The 15132-nt window shown below is 35.8% G+C and overlaps 1 non-coding gene across 1 annotated transcript; it reads right to left on the minus strand.

The window, feature by feature from the left end:
- Positions 1-3683: 3683 nt before the first annotated feature.
- LOC116107738 lies at positions 3684-3790 on the minus strand. The gene has a single exon (XR_004124529.1). It is a non-coding gene; the product is annotated as a small nucleolar RNA R71 (small nucleolar RNA).
- Between the last annotated feature and the right edge of the window lie 11342 nt (positions 3791-15132).

Raw genomic sequence — 15132 nt, forward strand, 5'->3', positions numbered from 1 at the left:
GATTAGTTGATTGTTTGAGTTGGGGTTAGGATATACGTCACTAGCTAATCCTGAATTGCCCTTATGAATGATTGATTTATGTCTGTGTAATGCTCTTGACAGATGTAACTTGGTTTGTGTACGTTTTGGTACTCTTGTTTGTAATGGTTTTTTGTCATTTAGACTAGGCTATATGCCACTAGCTAGTTTAGATGATGAAAACACTATATTAATCTAGCTGACCACCGCAATACCTTACCTTTGTGAGAATCGACTCTTAGATTTGGATTGAGAAAACATCGGTCAGATTAATAACATAAAGTAGGATCATTACGGTGAAATTGGATACACTAGACTATTACTCATTGTGTGATTATATGTTTAGATATCGTTTTCATTTTCTCTGATAATTTTAGTGTTCTTATTAGTTTTATTGTTTTTATAGTAATTTTGGATTTTATTAAATTGTTGGGTATTTTTATTATCTTATTTGATTTCATTATTTTAGTTGTTTTTGCACGGTATTAGATTAATTGGTAGCTCCAACTCTCTGTGGGATCGACCCTTGTGCACTTTATTGCGATTGCAACCCGTGCACTTGGAAAGGAATTAAAATTTTTCTTAACCGAACAAGTTTTTGGCTCCGTTGCCGGGGAGTTGAAGTTATTTGATTTCTTTGATATTTGTGCTTTCGTTTTTGTAGTTAGATTTTATTTTAGTTGTTTTGCTATTTTCTTGTTATTTTGTTTATTTTTGTGTTACGACTTTTCTTTGTTGTTTTGAGTTTTTGAATCCAAGGTCACTAATCATTGGATGAAGAAGTTCTTCCTTATTTTGATAGGGTGAATTTGATCAGTAGGAAGAGAAGAGAACCAAAAAATTTTGAAGAATCAAGTGCATCAAGTTCAAAATCCAAAGAAGAAATGGAAAATCCGCCTCACCTAATGAAGGAGTATGCACATCCTACCATTGGAAGATTGCCTTCTTGTATTGTTTTGATTGTTGCAACAAGGAACTATGAGTTGAAGAGTATCCATTTTAAGATTCTTCCTTCATTCCATGGGATGGCCACTAAAGTGTAAGTAAATGATCGAATTTGCACAGCGGAAAAATTAAAGTTTAAAAACAAATTGATCAATTACTCAATCCCAAAAATCCGAGTATGGATTATATTGTTTACATATTTTATAAAATTTGTATAATATCAAATTAACAGCAAATCCATACAAAGATTCAAATTCACTTATGTACCTTTGAAGGCTCCTTCAAAAGTCTTTGATTCAATTTCACTTCCAATTCAATGTAGAATCACACGAACGTTGATCTACATGAAGACAATCAGAATAACCAACCATTGTTTTGCTAGAACAACAAGATAGCTTTAACAATCAAGAACAAAAAAATTTTCTTCTCCACTCAATGAAGAAGAACGTGAGAGGGAGTGTGGGGTAGGTGGCTAGGGTTTTGTTTTGTTGAATAATGTTATATGTTTTAGTTTAAGTTGCGTTTCTATACTGCAACAATTAAAAACCCTATCCCACTTAGGAATAGCCAAGGACTCCAACCCTAATCCACCATTGCAACCAAACACCCCATAAATGGTATTGTAAATTCAATTAATTATTGTTATAATTAAAATCAATTAATATATAAAATATATTAACATTTAATTAATAATAATAATCAATTTAAATATATGCGCACATATATTTAAATATAATCTCACTAATTTTAATTTTAATATTGAAATTAAATATAGCATCAACCTCAGCAAAATTTAATTGCACTATTAGATTACCAAAATACCCTTTCGTCCTAAAAGATGAAAATACCACTTCCACAAATTGATTCTTAAATTATCTTCTAAGTTACCCATATTTAGGAATATGGGATGGATTATTTTATAGTCACAGTGAATATATTTAATTAGTTTTATAGTGGAATCCCATAAAAGTTTGAATAGGGGCTAAATGGTCATTTCACATATAATCACGTGTTCAAGTGAAAAGTGAGTATGATAAATATAATGTATTAAGTGTGTTAGCCACGAGAATAGAGTGGTAGAAAGATTCTAGAAAATACATGTGGTGTGATTCCGAGATAAATAAGTGTTTGTAAAATAATGGGAAGAAATTAAAGAATAAGGGTAAAATGGTCTTTTTACTCATAATTAGGGTTTATGATGGGAAGTGAAAATGACCAAGAACATGTGTTAAATCCATTGAAAGAGAGGGTATATTGATAAATGCACGTATGACATAATTGGAATTATTATAAAAGTACAAGGACAAAAATGGGATAGATACACACACACACACACACACTCATATATATATATAAGAGTTCAATAACCAAACCCTGGCCCATTCCCACCCCTGGTGCACGCCACTCTTTACCCAAATTCTCTCAAATTTCTTCACTAACTTTCAAAGAGAATTCATAGGATTTGGCTTAGATTTTTATAGATTTTCAATTCTAAAACATCCAAAGGTAAGATTCTAGCATAAAAGTGTGTGAATAAACTTTAAAGTTTTAAATTCTTATGGTTTTATATGATTTAGGTCCAAGAGGAAGAGAATTTTAGCAAAAGGATATTATATTATTAGTGTTGCATAAATTCAAGGTATGTAAATCCAACTCTAGCTTTTGAGTTGACAAATAATTATGTAGAGAGCCACAGTGGGATTGAGTTGTTGCTCAATCTAATTTATTATCCCAATCATTGGTCTAGTAACTGAATACAAAGATATCAAGGATAACTGAGGTTGGCACTATTTCTGTACTTCACCTCAATGAGATAATGTATAATGAAAATATTTGATTGCACAGTAACCATATTGTTGATAGGTAGCTATTTCGCTGAATTGTGCAGTGAGATAACTTCTCCCGTACCCAGGTGTGATGAATACTTTTTTGATCCACCATAGTCTTGATACACTCCTCGATGCAGCCAATCACTGCCATATTGATAGCTCTGAATAGAACTACATTGGGCTAGTGTCAAATTACACCAATTAGTGCACAAGGCACTCCAGTGATCTCAAGTTTAAGGATCACATGCACTACCATTCATTAGAGAATTTATTCCATAGACACTGAGGTTATCATACATATGAAATCCTCTAATGGGTCTGCCCAATGAACTTGCCTACTGGAAGCACCTATGAGTTGCACCAAGTTGTGGGCAAACAACCTTGACAAGTGATAGTAGTCACTATCTTTCAACAGGGTCGTTCAATCCTATGATAGCCTTATCATATTACCTAAGTACTTGGTCAAAATAATACTAAAGCTATGATCACTTCTAGATTGGCCACCAGATGTGATCATCGGGTTCTCACTATCAAGATTTGAAACACTTGATACCCTCATTACGGTTCTACCATCCTAAGGACATATATCAATACACACAATTATGATTTACATGATATAGAATAATATGCCTTTTATTGATAAATAAACATTGTTACAAAGAGTCAATTCTACAATAATTGATTAGCTCTAGGGCACCTATTCTAACGTGAAGATCCATTGACATTATTAGAGATTTATACTCAACCGTGCAAACTTTTCCTTTACAAAATTTGAGTGAAGATTGATTGAAGATGAGTTGGTTCGTGTCATTGGTACTAGCTTCACTTACCACTTGGGATGCAGTCTACAACAAGTTCATAGGGAAATTCTATTCTCATGCAAACACTACAGAACTAACAGGTAAAATTGCTATTTTCTCTCAACTTGATGGTGAGTCATTCAGTGAGGCTTGGGAAAGATTTAAATTGATTTTAGTTCAATGTCCACATCATAGATATCCTTTAGAGTTGTTGAATCAGTTTTTCTATGATGGATTGACACGGGCTTGCCAGGCCATAGTTGACAATTTTGTAAGCTGTCCCATGGGAGAAAAGACTATAGATGAGACGTATAAGTTGTATGAGATGCTTGACACCAACTCACAATAGAAAAGTGTTAGAGAGAAAACAAAGGGAATCTATGAAGTGAGTGCTAACACCGAGTTGGCGATGCAAGTATCCAAATTGACAAAGCAAGTCAAGACCATGTGTAGCATGATGATGGGGGCAAGGACAGAGTAGTCCTAAGGAGTTATGTGCCATTTGTGGTAATACTGGCCATTTTACGAATGTTTTTCCTTCTAGTGAAACTTTTCCAGAATTTGTGGAGCAAGTGAACATGATGAACTCTTACAACGAAAGACCACACAATCCTTATTCAAACACATAAAATCTTGGGTGGAGGAACCATCCAAACTTTTCATGGAGAAATAATCAACTGCAAGGAAGTTCTGAACACATCATGCAACCAAAGAAGCCATCATTGGAGGAGATATTAAATAGCTTCATTCAAGTGTCTTAATGGACAAATCAGAACTTTGAGAAGAGACTCCAATAGCAAGATGAATCCATACAGAAGAGGGAGATCTAGATACGCCAGATTGTAGAGGCATTATAAGGCCATGTCCTTGGGAAGCTACCAAGGTACATAGAGCAAGCAAATGCAATCACGATATTGAGGAGTGGTAAGGTAATTAACAAGGATATCAATTATAAAACTAATGAGCCCTTGTTTGATCTTGCAGGTAAAAAGAAAGCTAAGGAGAAGCAGCCGAATGCACCTATTCAAAGTGAAGAGATTGACCCTCCATATGTGCCACCAAAGCCTTATGTTTCACCCATGCCTTTTCCAGGTCATTTGATTAAAAGAAAATGGGATAAGTCATTTTCTCATGTCTATGAAATTTTATCTAAGGTTAATGTGAACTTACCCTTGCTTAATTTGGTTAGGAAATTGTCAACTTACACTAAATTCTTCAAGGAGTGGAACTCCCATAAGCGTCAGTATGAGCCTAATGAAAAAGCCTTGATTTTTGAGATGGCAAGTATGGTTTTGAAACACAAGTTACCACCCAAATTAAAAGATCCTAGGAGTTTTATTATCAACATAACAGTTGGTAGTAAAAAAAGGAAGCAAACTATGCTGGATTTAGGCGCAAGCATCAATCTCATGCATATTCCACATACCAACATTTGGGATTGGGAGGACTAAAACTTACAACAAAGGCCTTGCAGTTGGTCGATCGATCAATGAAATATCCCAAAGGTATTGTTGAAGATGTTTTAGTTCAATTTGACAAAGTGATTGCTCTTGTTGATTTTGTAGTGATGGACTTGGAGGCATTGACAACCCAGATAAGGAACCACCCATTTTGCTTGGACGTTCGTTCATGGCCACGACGAGGACAATTGTAGACTTCAGCAAGGAAAATTGTGAATGACAGTGCTTGATCAAACCATTGAGTGTTCAGCTTTCCATTCCATACCTTTATCTTCTAAAGAATGTTAAAATGTTGATTCTTTGAACCCCATTACTGTTTCTAGTCTTGTGTAGGATTGAAGAGAAGACAAATTGGGGTTAGCTTTGCCTGTGGACGATGGAAATATTGATGATGAAAAAGTTAAGGAATATTTGGAGGCAATTGATAGAGCGAGATTCAAAGACCTCTACTGTTGAGTTGAGGATACCACCTTGAAGTGATGGTCAAGCATTCCGTTTAGCTCAAGACAATAAACAAGCACTTCTTAGGAGGCAACCCGAGTGTCCTTTTTTGTTTTATTTTATTTTATTTTTTTCTTCATATTTTTTTAATTTATTTCAATTTACTGTTTTAATTGCATTAGGTTAGTGTTATTTTTGTATTTTATTTTTATGCGTTTGAATTTCCAGGGAAATCTGACATTAGTTTTTTTTTTTTTTTCCAGAAAATCCATTCCATGGTCGATTGCAATGAGAGACTAGATGGATTTGCCTGATGGATTTCCCGCTTTTCATTTTCTTTTTGTACTTTTGTTTTTAGATTTATTTGTGTGTGTGTGTGGTTTTTTTTTTTTTTTTTTTTGCATCAATTTTCATTCTTAGTTGTACAAACTTCAGTTATTTTATTGTTGATTTGATGTCTTTTCATTTTATTTTAATCTTTATTTCCATAAACAATAAGCTAATTAACCGACAACATGGATTCTATCTAAAGACACCATATGTTTCGTTTCTTTTGTTTTGATGGATTTCATGTTGATCACAAGATGTGCATTCAGTGGAGTTACTTCTAGACTTTACCATCTGATACTCGAGGGAGGTCACTCGTTTCTTTCCTTTTGCCTCTATGTTGGTTTTTTTGGCTACATTGGGGACAATGTAGAACCTTGGCTGGGGATGGGAACGTATGAAATTCATGCATGAATGCCTATAATTTTTTAGTTTGTGGAATTTTTTTTTTCCTAGATTATGTCAAATGTCCATGATATAGCATGATTGCAATAAAATGTAGTGTCTAGAAAGGGTAATTTTTACACTAATTTGATAATTGTATTGGATGTTGATTTTTCTTGAGTTTGAAACTCTCGGATTTGTGGTATGTTTGGTTGGTTGGTTCTAGCATTTAGAGGCTTATTGTGTGTAAAATTCCTATGATTTTGTGAGATCCCTAAAACTCTAGAACCTATTTCATGATCACTTGAGACGAAATCCTAGACAATGCATGATTTAAGAAGTGATTTAGGCCATTTTTGGACCGTTTGAGCCTTTCAAGCCAACCTTATATATGTTATTATCCTTAGCCACTCCGTTGAGCCTTACTATATATATTTAGCCTTGATTTTATTTCCTTTAACTAGCGATAACCTATCCCATTTAACCCTTAAACACATTTCCTACCCATGATATTCTTTTAAGTGGAAGTAATCTAAATTGTTGAATGTGAAATGTGTGTGGCTTTGAGATTTGCATAAGATTTTGTGAGGATGTTTGAAAGAACGGGTTGGGGGTTGTTGTGTGGGAAAAATGGGATGTCTGGTGATATCTATACTTCCTAAATTTCTGTATAGTTTTATTGGAAAAAAAAAAAAAAGAAGAAGAAGATAAAGAAAAAAGGAGCAATTCAATAAGGGAGTATGAAAAGGGTACAGATTCAATTGTGGTTGGGAAGAGTGTTGCATAATAAAAAGGGTTTCAGGTTTGAAAGCATAAGTTGTTCTGAGCGAGTGTGTTCTATGAATTGTATGATTATTCCCCTTAATTGCTTGAATCCCCCATGTTCTTTGATAACCCAATACCTTAGCCTAAAGTTACAAGTTTAATGAAGTCCTAATGATCTAAAGTTGTGTGTTGTTATACATTAGTGGAGAGTGATATGAAAATTAGGCCTATGGAGTTTGTGTTTTTAATGTTTTCTCATTTATGGGATCAAAAGTTGTTTTCTTTTTGGAAGTTGCATATGAAACCATCTCTAGGGGTAGGATTAACGGATTGTGGAATGACTATGTTGGATAGTTGAGAATGACGGTGAAATTGATGTTTGGAATGTTCTTGGATGTGGGTGGTTATTACTTATTCTTTTTGCTATATGCGTATGTAAAGTATGAGACTTATATATTGTTTAATCTAGGAAATCTTTGTTTTGTTTATATGTGTGTTAGGACTCGTAGGATGTTTGTGGGTAGCATCGCTAAAAACCCTCACGAGACTATAACTCGTCCACCAATTGTGTCAACCTATGAAAGTCATTTATTATAGGATTAGATTTTATCACTTTTGTTGCTAGGGACTAGCAATAAGCTGGTTGGGGGTTGTGTTAAGTATTGGAAATGTAGATTTATTTAGTGATCTGGGGCTGAAGCTACATGGAATTTAAGGTTTAGTGCATGATTTTGTAAGATTCTTTGCATGCTTTGTTATCTTCCAGAATCACTGATTTTGTTGTGATTTCAGGTATTTAGGTGCAAAGAGATGGATTATTCGTGCTTATACTGGTATTCCGACATCCTAGACCCGTTCAAGTACGGATAAATCAACGCAAGAAGAAAACGAGGAAATTTCGAATTTGTGCCGCATCACGATTTTTTGAGCCAGGGCATGAGCACGACGCAATCCAATTTGTGCCTCAACAAAGACATCCGGTGCCTCAGCACATTATCGGTGAAATTCATTTTGTGTCACGATGCAAGTCATAATTGTTAGAAAAACTTCACATTTCCAACCCTAATTTTGGCGACTAGTATTTACAAGTTTTCCATTTTGTCTAAAAACTATGAAAAGGAAACTTTATTCATATTTTAAGGAGCTTTTACATTTTTGTAAACATTTTTGGAGATTTGAGAAGGGGTTTTGGCTACTCAAATGTTCTTGGGTAAGATCAAGGTTCATTTCCTTGTGATTATGTGTAACTAATTCCTCTTCTAGTGTATCCAATGTAATCTAATTAGACAACTTTATGTTTATTGTTTAATCGATTGTTTTATTGATCCAACGATGTCTTAGTTTCGTTCATTTATGTTTATTGAGTTGATTAATCATTACTACTGCTTAATTGCTTTTGATTTATAGTTGATTGATTGTATGAGTCAGGGTTGGGCTATATGCCACTAGCTAACTTTGAATACCTCTTGATCGTTTATTGTTGTTGATGTTTGGTCGTCTTTAATAATTGATTGGTTGATTGTATGAGTTGGGGTTAGGCTATACGCCACTAGCTAATCTCAAATTGCTCTTATAAAGAATTCATTTATGTCTGTGCGATGCCGTCGATGGCTGTAAGTTGGTTTGTGTACGTTTTGGGTACTCTTGCGCATAACGGGTTTTTGTTATTTAGATTAGGCTATACGCCAGTTTAGATGATGAAAACACTTGGTTGATTCGGTTGGCCACAACAATATCTTACCTCGGTGAGTATCAACACCAGGATTTGGATCGAGAAACCATCAGTTAGATTAATAACATAAAGTAGGTTGATTACAGTGAAATTGGATACACTAGACCATTACTCATTGTTTGATTATTTGTTTAGACATTGTTTTTGCCTTATTTGCTACTTTTAATATTTTTATTACTTTCATTGTTTTTATAGTTATTTGGATTTTATTAAATTGTTAGGTATTTTTATTATCTTATTTGATTTCATTATTTTAGTTGTTTTTGCACAACATTAGATTAATTCATAGCTCCACTTTCTATGGGATCAACCCTTACTTGTGCACTTTACTACGATAGCAACGCATGCACTTGTAGAGGAATTAAAATTGTTTTTAACCAAAAAAAATAGAAGACGACATTCAAATGTCCATTCAGACCCTTTGCATATAGGAGGATGCCCTTCAAATTGTGCAATGCTCCAGCCATGTTTCGAAGGTGTATGATGTCCATCTTTTCTAATATGATTGAGAAATTTATTGAGGTGTTTATGGATGACTTTTCTGTTTTGGGGTTATCACTTGATAATTGCCTTGATAATTTGACTTTGGTTTTGAAAAGAAATGTTGAGACTAATTTGACATTGAGTTGGGAAAATAGTCATTTTATGGTGAAGCAAAGAACTAGTCTAGGGCATGTGGTATCTAGTAGGGGTATTAAAGTAGACAAGGCTAAGGTCGATTTGATTGCTAAATTGCCGCCACCCACATCCATGAAGGGCATGCAGGTTTCTATAGGCAGTTCATAAAGGATTTTTCTAAGACTAGTAGGCTTTTGTGTAATCTCTTAGCTAAAGAAACACCTTTTGATTTCAATGATGAAGGCCTAAATGCTTGTAATATTTTGAAAGATAAACTTACATCTACACCTATTCTTATTATTAACCAAAATGTGAAAAAGAACAAACTGTGGAGGTCTTTATTGTAATTTCCTAATGCTGTGATCACAACTCTAAAACTGTGTCGTTTTAGTTAAACAGTGTCATCTTTGTATAAAGATTCACACTGTATGTGCTACTATTTTTCAATTAAGAAATCAGTTAGAGAAGAGTTCACGATTTCCAGAATTCTCTTCAGTCTCTGTTTTTTGTCAGTTTCCACTTGGTATTAGAGCCGACGACAAGCGTCCAATGGCTACGATTCCTCCGAAAAATCAAACCAAAAACATGGAGAAGAGTCTTCATGGCTCAGCTCATCCACAGTGCTCAGTGTTTTCGTCAAATTTGCTAGTTGTTAGCCCTAAGTTGACGCGAGATAGCTATACCAACAATTATAAGTTCTGGCGATCTCAAGTCATGTTCGCGGTAGGAACGCATGAGCTTGATGAACACTTGACAGGTTCAATTCCATGTCCTCCACCTTTTATTTTTACAGATCCTAAATGTTCAAATGAGCTAAGTGCTAGAACATCAGCTGAAAACCTAGCTAGAGAAACAATAAATCCAGCTTATGTAGCTTGGAAAAGAACTGATAAACTACTTGTCACTTGGCTTTTGGCTTTAATTTCTGAAAATATGTTCTCCACTGTATCGAAGTGTCAATTCTCTACTGAAGTTTGGTTTACACTTGAAAATGAGTTTTTAATTGACTCCAAAGCCAGAGCTTTACATTTAAAGAGTCTGCTTCAGTCAACTCAAAAAGGAAATCTCAGTGTTAGTGAATTTGTTAAAAAGATGAAAAACATTGCTAAAAATTTGTCTACAAGTAGACAAGTAATTACTGATGAAGAGCTTCTTCAGTATGTGTTGGAGGGGTTAGGGCCAGAGTTTGATGCTGTGGTTGTCAACCTGACTTCCAGAATCAAATCCAAATTTGATTCTATCACCTTACAGGAAGCTCAGTTTCTACTTCAGAAATACGAAATGAGGCTTGAAAAGTTTAATACTGCAGATTTTCATGGAGGCTCAGTCAACATAGCTTCTCTCAACAATGCATAAAGTCTGTCATCTCTAACCACCACAAACAAAATGTGTACAACACCTGCTGGTTTGACCACTGTGTCTACAACATCTGATGGATTACCTAATGTGTCACCTTCTTTGCCGAGAACTCAATTTTATCTTGTGCATGCTGGCTCCGTTTATCAAGGTAGTCAGAACCATTCATCAGATACTGGTCCTATGTATGGACAACTTGCTTCCTATTCTTTCAGACCTTCAGGATATAACTCTAGTGGTAGAGGCAGAGGTAGATCTAGTGGTCGAGGGAGGCCAATCTATCAAGTTTGTAACAAGGATGGTCATACGGCTATATAATGCTATCATCGCTACAACTCTGCTTACAATGGGACTCCACCGCAGTTTGGACCTTCTCCACAGTTTAGCATGTCCAACCCTGTTAACTCTGGATACAACAATCGTCCACCTTCATAGCAGTCCCATTTCATTCAACAGCAACCTCTTGTTTTGACTATAAATTCCTATGGTACACAACCACAGCCTGGACATATCTCTTATGGATCACAGACTCAACCAGCCACCACTACTGATTATCAGGTTCAACAGCATTACAATGACCCACAACATAGGCCTCCTGCCACTCATTCTCAGCAAGGGTTTCATGTTCCCAGCCAACAGACCCAAAATCTACCTCATACACCAAACCAAGCTTACTTTGTGTCCAACCATTTTCCATCCTCTAGTCAATCTCGTAGTGCACAAATCACACCCAATTTCAATGCTCCTATTGATCCAGCCTGGTACATGGACTCTGGAGCAACTGACCATGTAACCTCTGATCCCAATCAATTAACTGTCAGCAGAAATTATGATGAGTTGAGCAGCTACAAGTTGGCAATAGTGAGTCTTTACATATTACTCATATTGGTTCTACTTTTCTGCCAAATACCTTACATTCCAAATGTCTACATCTAAAAAATGTGCTGTGTGTTCCTAGGATTACTAAAAATCTTCTTAGCATATCTAAGTTCACTAAAGATAACCATGTTGTTGTTGAATTTGACTCGGATTGTTGCATTGTTAAGGACAAGGCTACCAGGGCAATACTACTGCAGGGAGGACTTAAGGCGGGCTTATATCAGTTTCATATTCCATCTAGGTTTCTTTCCTCTCATTTACCTGCTAGGTTTGACAGTTTTGGTCCTTGTGTTCCTCAGTCACTTGTTACTTTAGCTAGTCAGTCCAGTCACAATAAATGTACTGAAAAGGATATGAGTCACTCTTGTTATACTAGAAATAAGATGTCAGGTTTTGTAAAACAACTTAATGATTGTAATACTATCCTGCATACTTGTAATTCTTTTCCTATTAATAAAACACAAAACTTGAATGGTTTTACTTCCTTAATTTCTCCCACTGTTTTGCATAATTCTGGTGATGATTTATCTACCACTACATTGCATAATTACAGTACCAACTTTTCTCATATCTCATTACATTCAAGCCCCAAAGCACTCTCTACTGAAAATACCAACATATCACATAGTTCACCTGCTGTTTTTCATGTTAATAATACCAAAACACATATGCTACTCTTTGGCATAATAGGTTAGGCCATCCTCACTCAGATGTATTACACAATATTCTATCATCTCTGGATAAAAAACCTTTAGGATCAGCTTCTGTCTTACCTTTCTATGATGCCTGTAGATTAGGCAAGTTGCATAGAAATCACTTTCCCTTGTCTCAATCTAGAGCTACACACGCACTCGAGTTAGTTCATAGTGATGTGTGGGGACCAGCCCCACTGACCTCCCTAGAAAGGTTCAAATACTATGTCCATTTCATTGATGATTACAGCCGGTTTACTTGGCTGTTTCCCTTAAGGACAAAAGCTGAAGTCAATTCTGTTTTTATTAAGTTTCACCACCTAGTTGAGAGACAATTTAATTGTAAGCTTAAATGTCTCCAATCCGACCAAGGTGGAGAATATAAGGGTCTACTATCATATTTGTCTGCTGTTGGTATTCAGTTTAGGCACTCTTGTACTCATGTTCACCAGCAAAATGGAAGAAGTGAACGAAAACATAGACATATAGCAGAGACTGACCTCACTTTACTTGCTCATGCCTCTATGCCACTGCATTTATGGTGGTTTGCATTTGAGACTGCAGTCTTCTTGATTAATAGAATGCCTACTTCTGTTTTAAATCACATTTCACCTTATCAAGTACTCTTTAACAGACCACCAGTGTATTCTGAACTTAAAACCTTTAGCTGCACTTGTTTCCTTTTTTAAGAGATTTTAATAAACATAAACTCAGTTTTCATTCATCAAATGTACTTTTGTTGGATATAGTTTAGTGCATAAAGGTTATAAGTGTTTGAATTCAGAAGGCAAAGTCACTCGTAATGTCCAATTCAATGAACAAGAGTTTCCCTTTGCCACTAAACCTGATCAGTCTTACTCTGTTGCTATACCACTTGATTCACCAGAAACCACCTCTTCCATTCCTAGTTTCTCTTATGTTTCTGTTCAGCTCCCACATGATATAAGTGCCAAAGTCTCTCCTGCAGTGGCTAATCCTGATTCATGTCTCAATTCAACAGTTGGTAAGTCAGTTTCTACTTCAATTTCAGCACTTCAATCTACTTCTAATATTCCTTGTAGCTTTACTTTTAATTTTGTTGTCCCTTTGTCTCCATTACATCATACTACTGCCCCAATTGATGCTCCTACTACTTTAGGTCCAACTTCTTCTGATACAAATATTACAAGGTCAGCTTCTACTACAATTCACACACCTTTATCCACCTGCCCTCTTGAGGTTGATTTTACCCATTTCAAAAACGATTGTACAACCAATGAGTCACTATCCTTGCCTACTAATCAGCCCAGTTTATAGCACTCTTCTCATCCTTCTAGTTGCTCTCTTGTAGTAGATTTAACTCCATCACAATTCTCTGCTCCTGGTTCATCTTCTTTACCCATGGCCATCAATTCACATTCAATGATCACTAGGTCTAAATCCTCTTTACAACCTTCTACTGCCCAAACTTGGTCTACCATCATCACTACACAACCTGAATCTTCCACAACAAAAATAGCCCCTGCACAACCTGAATTCTCAACAACAAAACCAGATCTTGTACAGTCTTATACTACCCTTACATCATCTACAACCACTGTCCAACCTGAATCATTGACAGTAAGTGAAGCTCTTGCTAGTAATGAGTGGAAAAATGCTATGCAAGCTGAGTTTAATGCTTTAATGCAAAATGAAACCTGGAGTCTTGTTCCTAAGACTGCCAATATGAATGTAGTTGGTAACAAATGGGTTTTTAGGACAAAATTCAATGTTGATGGGTCTCTCTCCAAATATAAGGCTAGGCTAGTTGCTAAAGGCTTCCAACAAACACCTGGGTTGGATTACTTTGAAACTTTCAGCGCGGTTATTAAGCCTAGTACCGTTAGAATCATTCTTACAGTTGCTATTTCTTCCGGATGGGACATTCAATAGATAGATGTAAATAATTCCTTCCTTAATGGTCAATTAACTGAAACTGTTTATATGAGGCAGCCTGAAGGTTTTGAAGTTCCTCACCTTTCTTCATATGTGTGCAAACTAAACAAGGCTCTTTATGGTTTAAAACAAGCTCCAAGAGCATGGTTTGATAAACTCAAACAAGCCTTGCTGGACAAAGGCTTTAAGAATTCAGTTTCAGATTCCAGTTTATTCATCTTTAAGGATAATGCTCAAGTTCTTTATGTCCTCATTTATGTGGATGACATCCTAATTATTGGATCCAACAATTCTTCCATTTTACAACTGATTGAAACCTTAAATACTCAGTTTGCCTTCAAAACACTTGGTTCAGTGACCTATTTTCTTGGTCTAGAGGTAACTAGAACACATGAGGAAATTCTCTTGAAGCAGACCAAACACGTTACTGATTTGCTTAAAAAAACCAAGATGCAAGATGCCCATTCCTGCCCCACTCCCATGGCTGCTGGTACAAAACTTTCAGCCACAGATAGTGAGTTGTTTAAAGACCCCAGTTTGTGTAGAAGTACCATTAGTGCTCTTTAGTACTTAACCTTAACAAGGCCTGATATTAGTTTTACAGTCAACAAACTAAGTCAGTACCTTCAACCTCCTACTGAGCTACAATGGCAAGCTTGCAAGAGGGTTTTGAGATATCTTAAAGGAACATAGTCTCATGGTCTTTAGTTCAGACCAACAGTTTCTCTTCACCTTGAATGCTATGCAGATGCTGACTGGGGCAGTAACTTGGATGACAGGAGGTCCACCAGTGGATACTGTGTATATCTTAGGCCAAATCTGATTCAATGGAGCTCTCGGAAGCAAAGAGTGGTTGCCTTATCATCTACTAAAGCTGAATATAGAGCATTGGCACATACAGCAACTGAATTGGCATGGCTAGAAAGTCTATTTTCTGAGTTGGGAATACCCCTCAATTCTTGTCCAGTAATT

Source organism: Pistacia vera, unplaced genomic scaffold (genome assembly GCF_008641045.1).
Source record: "Pistacia vera cultivar Batoury unplaced genomic scaffold, PisVer_v2 Contig546, whole genome shotgun sequence".
Classification (NCBI taxonomy): domain Eukaryota; kingdom Viridiplantae; phylum Streptophyta; class Magnoliopsida; order Sapindales; family Anacardiaceae; genus Pistacia; species Pistacia vera.